This window comes from Lactuca virosa, chromosome 9, assembly GCF_052849685.1.
Source record: "Lactuca virosa cultivar CGN04683 chromosome 9, Lactuca_virosa_CGN04683_v6, whole genome shotgun sequence".
Taxonomy (NCBI): domain Eukaryota; kingdom Viridiplantae; phylum Streptophyta; class Magnoliopsida; order Asterales; family Asteraceae; genus Lactuca; species Lactuca virosa.
The window spans coordinates 172,533,687-172,539,919 of NC_136434.1; the positions used below are offsets into that span (position 1 = coordinate 172,533,687).

The 6,233-nt window shown below is 34.7% G+C and overlaps 1 non-coding gene across 1 annotated transcript; it reads left to right on the forward strand.

The window, feature by feature from the left end:
• Nucleotides 1-3,741: 3,741 nt before the first annotated feature.
• On the forward strand, nucleotides 3,742-3,848 carry LOC145141754 (small nucleolar RNA R71). The gene has a single exon (XR_013722949.1). It is a non-coding gene; the product is annotated as a small nucleolar RNA R71 (small nucleolar RNA).
• The last annotated feature ends 2,385 nt before the right edge of the window (nucleotides 3,849-6,233 follow it).

Sequence of the window (6,233 nt, forward strand, 5' to 3'; positions counted from 1 at the left end):
ACGTCGGACCCTCGCAGGTGGTGCGTGGCTCGCTTCGGACATGCCATGGCTTGGAACACACGTTGGATCTTGGAGGCAGCTCGCTTCGGACGTGGCTCGGCTAGGGACACGCGTCAGACATGCGAAGGTATAGGCGACGTGGCTGATTCCTGACCTTGTATTTGCGAAGGGCTTCAGAGTTTGTGCCCCGAACTTCAAAAATTAATAACATTCGCATACAAGCTCCGTTTTCGACGTTCTTTATATCCACGCGTAGGTGAGACCGTACTCTACGACTTTCGTTTAGACTATGTCGGCTAATTTTGACTTTATTTTTAATATTATTTTTTTAACAGGCCGGGACAGGAAAAGTCTGTTAAAAATTCATAACTTCTTCATCCGATATCCGTTTTCTTCTGTCATTTTACCGTTGAGCTACTATTGACGAGATATTCAATTCTCGTTTAGGTTGTGTTGGCTAAAACTCGCTCGATCTATAATTCGAATTTCGGGTTGTACACTGCTGTGCCGATTCTTAGAAAAATCATAACTTCCTCATACGAAGTCAGATTTGGATGTTATTTTTATGCACGCTCTTAGTTTAACGTATGCTACAACTTTCATTTATATTGTTAAGGATAAAATGTATTTAATCGTAAATTCGCTTTTTACGTCACACAACGTCGTGTCGGTTTGTCGCGAAACTTCGATATGTCATAAATTCTTTTTTATAACTCGGATTTCAGCGTTCTTTATATCTCTGGAATCTTTGTCACGACCACTACAAGTTTCGTCATATATATCAAGTTTATCTAACATTTTATTTTTGACGATCATTTTTATCTTAATTTATTACATCTTTATAAATAATTAAATGCACATAATATTCAAATAATTTCTTTTTATTATTTTAAAACTAGTTACAATTGTTGACCTAGACTATTACATTGACTTGAAATATCGGGTTGTTACATATATATAATTTCGAAATTATATAAAGAAAAAGGAAGTTATGGGCTTTCCATTAGTTTATTAAAAAGTAATAAGAAGCATGAGAGACATGTTTATGACATGGGGACATATGTGCTTAAAGTGTTAAGACCTAATGGTTAATACTTTCACTTTATGCATATAAAGAAGAGGCTTGCATTCTTGAAATGTGGCTCATTCCTTCCTTGACGCATATGGCCGAAACCTCTTCTCTCCCTCTCTTTCTCTCTAGTTTTGGTTAGAAAACTTGACGAACACTTGCATCTTCATGCCCTCTTTAAGTTCATATTGGTTATGAACTTAAAGCTTAAGGGTTTAAGAGTTTTGGACTAGCATCTACATCAGGTTGAGTCATTGTTGGTGTCTCAAAGGTTCCACATTCTTCATCAACTTCCAAGCCTCCCAAGAGGACCCAAAGAACTACAAAGGTTGTTATTTCTTCATCCTTCCTTTGGTTGGTGTTTAATCCTTCTATAACTTGCAAGAAGATCCTTCATGGGTATAAAATGTTCATGTTATTTCAAAATTAAAGTCTTCCGTTGCCATATTTTTCTAATTTATGAAACTATTTTTGAATTAAAACCAACACCGTACACATCCTTTGATTTATGTTTGATTGGATCTTGGGAGACTATGTTTTTGAATAATGTTTTGAAAACAATGATTATGTAAACTCTTCTTTTCAGTAAATGGGTTGTTTTAAAAAGTTTAAATTTGTTGTGATTTTTGAGACGTTACAACACAGCTACATGTTGTTATATATATATATATATATATATATATATATATATATATATATATATATATATGTATATGGTATGTGGTATTTTGGGGAACTCACTAAGCTTCGTGCTTACAATTTTGTGTTTAAATGTTTTCAGGTACTTTTGGTTTCAACAAGAAGGGCCCGACTTGATCGCAGTGCATCCCCTGAAGATTTATTTCGCAATTATTGCTTAGGATTTTACTCTTATGTTTTGTGAATACTTTTACTCTGTTCGTCTTTTGGGATAATGAATTAATGGTTTGACTTAATTAAAATGTAAAATTTTACTCGGTATTTTTAGGATGTTACAAATTGAGGATCTTGGCTTAGTAGGCTTGACTTCTTTGATAGGCTTTTTCTCTTGTTTGGACCTCTTCTTCCATTAATTTCTCTAATTCTTCAAGTTCATTGTCTTCATCCATAAAGAATACTTCATTTTAATTTTATATTTCTCGAATTCTTCTTCAACTCCGAATGCCATCTCTTCTTTTCCAACTTGCAAAGTAAGCTTTGATTCACGAACATCTACTAAGGCTCTAGCGGTATTGAGTAGTGAGCGCCCAAGTATAATAGGTACATCCTCATGCTCTTTCATGTCTATTACTACAAAATCAATTGGAAAAACAAAATTTCTAATTTTGACTAATAAATCTTCTACTATTCCTCGAGGATATGTTACCGAACGATGCGTCATGTGCATCACCATCCTTATAATATTTAATTCTGGAAGATTGAGATTTTGATAAAACGAATAAGGCATTAAGTTTATGCTATCTCCTGAATCGGCTAAGGAAAATGTCTTCGTGGAATTGCCAAATTCATAGGGTAGTGTAAGGCGTCTATGATCCCCCATCTTTGTTGGTATGCCTTCCATGATTACCGCTGAGCATTGTTCATTAAGAACCACCTTATAAGTCTTCTCTAATTATTTTCGAGTGTCGAGAAGGTCTTGAAGAAACTTCGCATATTCAGGCATTTTTGCTAATGATTCAATAAATGGGTTATTAATTGGAATACCCTTAACCTGCTTGATAAATCACTTATGCTCTTGCTCCAATGGAAGTGCCCTTGCTCGAGAAGGAAAAGGTAGTGGAGGCTGATATGGTTTAACAATAGACAAATTATTTTGTTCAGATTGAGCCCACGACATGAACACTTGATCCTCACATTTTGAGAACTGGGCATCAACTGTTTCATTTTCTTCGAACTTCATTCTTTTTGGTTTTAAATCGGGCTCTTCGAGGCTTCACCATTGACCTCTATAGGCTCTGAATGATGGTCTTCTTCAGTGGATATGGCCATGACATGTGGTTGTGATTTTGAATCGGAATTCTTTGGCTATAAGCTTTCATTAACAAGTGTAGTCAATTTCCCAAGTTGAGTCCTAATATTTTTGATGGAAGCTTGATGATTTCTCATAGTAGCATCGATAGCATCATGTTTTTTTTTCAGAGGCTTCCATAAACCTATTTAGCATTGACTCAAAATCCATATTCTTCTCGGGTGGTGGTTGATCTTTTTGGTAGTAGCCTCGTCCGGTTTGCCTATGTTTTTCTTCCTTTTGTTTCTTGTATTCTTCATATGGCAACCGCTCTTTCTTTGGCTTCCTCCAATCTTCATCATATTTATCACCACTAGAATAAAACACTTGTGATTTTTTATTTCCATATTCATCAAAATCACAATCTTTAGTTAAGTGTGGCCTATTACAATTTTCATAACCAAATCTTATAGCATATATAGATTGATCCAATTTCGTCATTATTCGATCCATGTTCTCTAATTTTTCCAATACCGCCACCATGTTCTTGTTTCCTCCATTGCCATTTCCTCTTATAGCATCTTCTCATGGATTATGATATTCTCTCAAGTGCTTTGCAAATTCTTCAATTAATTCTTTAATGGTGGCCGATTATTTCTTTGTCATTGGTCCTTGAGAATCAAGGAGTTGCCTTGCTATAACATTCATCCCATCACAGAAAATAGAGGCTCCTTGTTGCACATTCAAGTCATGTTGAGGACAATTTATTAGAAAGCCCCTGTATCTCTTCCAAGCTTCGTATAATGACTCTCTGACTTCTTGTTGGAAGTTTGCTATCTTCTTCTTTAGCTTTGATATCTTTGAAGGTGGACTAAATTGGTCATAAACGCTTCACAAAGGTTGTCCCAAGTCCTTATTGTTCCAGGAGCAAACTACTTCAACCATATCTTTGCATCTCTAGTAAATGTCACGGGAAGCAATCTTAGTAACACTGCATCTCCTAAAACATTTGGGCAATTGAAATAATTACCAATGTCCAAAACTTCATCGATGTGCTTGAAAGCATCTTCATAATCATTATCGAAAAAAGGTATGTCCTTCAACATTAATAGAATGTGCCCCTTGAGCTCAAAATCTCTTTCAGCTAGAATCTCGGGTGGCACAAGACCTGGACCGTTGTCGTTACGAAACCTTTTCTTGTACTCCCCCATCGTCATGATCATGATATCCGCCATCTCTTCAGCATCGCTTCTTATGTCGTCCTCTGAATCTTTATCAATAGATGTTTCTATCTCGTATCCTACTTCCGTCTTGCTTGGAGTCTTTTCAAAGAGTTCGAATTTATCGGATTGAAAAGTGCTACTTGACTCGTCGACCTTCTTGTCTTTCGTCTTATGGAAAGCTAATTCTGGATTGTTAAGTGGAGGAACTATTGGAGTTTTGGATCACCGGGTCATAAATCACTGAAATAAAACAAAAACAAAACGCGTAAAAACGACTAGAAAGAAAATAAACGAGAAACTAGAAAACATTGAACTCACGCCGTGAGGTATATCCATCACTTCGTGAGAACTGAGCAAACAAAAAAATAGATTTTTGCAGAAAATTAACTTTTTGAAGTTTATACCCCACAAAAATGATCGATTAACTTAGAGAAATTAAATTAACAATTGAAATAGCCGTTTCCCGGCAACAGCGCCAAAACTTGATGCATGCAATTCATATAATATCAAGCTTTAATTTATAATCCTAACCTACTTAACTAACTAATTGCACTTAGGTAGTATACCTGGTCAAATTCATAGAATAGTTTAGGTAAGTCGGGTGTCGAACACAGGGAACAAATTTAGCTAATAAAATAATTACTAAAAATTAATCTAAAAACAATAAATAAAGAAGGGTTTTATCTGATTTTGCAAGTCCCCCCCCTTTATTTCTATGTGTAGTTTCTAAGTATGAATTTATTCAGCTGGTTACTAATTTAGATGTAATTAGTAGTCTTGATCCGATCTCCTAATATTTTTACCAATTCATGCAATACTATGTAATGATCATACACAAGCAAACACATAATTGATTATTAATAATATTTGGGCTAAGTAAGATATATCTAAATAATCATCTATGATCAAGACAAATTACTAAACACAATTATGATCAAATTTATGTTCTCCAACACATATAAAGTTGTTACCTCTATTACTTAATCTAAGATGTCATTAATCACAGTTCTAGCAATTTAATGATCAAAAACTACTAGGTAAACAAGTTCATGCAATTCAATTGGTCATTAAACTACACTTAACTTGAATCAAAGCAATAAAGATACAAGCTTTATCATGCTAGATAATGATAATCAAACTCATGCATTAACCAACTTCATAAATCCAAATATAAGAAACTAGCACATATTATTAGGGTTCATCTACAATAAACGAAATCCTATTGATTAGCTACTAATTGCAGAAAATAAGCACACAAATACATAAGAATGAGACATGATTGAATCAATGCAAACCGAATGTAATGTGTAATCTTCAAATCTTCAATGTTCGAACGTTATGTCTTCCAAAGGGTTGTTTTTTGCTCTTCTCTGGCCTCTAAAATCTACTATCTTTCCAGAAAATCAAATCTAACCTCCTCAAAGTTGATATGTGAAGGATTATTTATAGTTTCCATATATCATGTCTCACGTCATGAGCATTAAGGTATCACGTCGTGAGCTCAGTGCAAATCGTGTCTGGCAAGGAAACTGAATTCTGCATAGTTATCTTCTGCAAGAATCTATACTCACAACGTGAGGTTATAAGGCTCACGTCGTGAGCTCAGTTATACTGCATATCGTTGAGATTTTCCTCTCGCCATGCCATGGGACTACGAAGCCACGTCATGGGACTTGTATTTTTATGGGTTTTCTCCATTTTAAGCTCCGTTAAGCTCCCAACTTCAGCTCCAATCCTTCCAGGTTCCATCTTTTTTCGGTTTTGGTCATTTCAAGAATGTCGCATTTGGCTATTAAAATGTAATTTATCTCAATAAGTACCAAATATCTTTGCAAAAAACCAAAATATAGCTTAAAATGAATTGAATTAATGTCTAAATATATGTATAAATATAGCAATATCAGTTACAATTTAAAGGATTTGGATAAACATTAACATGAATTCAAACTCAAACTAAGGATCTAAGGATTTTACAAACATTTTGGAAAATGATTTTTATATAAGGAGAAAGGAT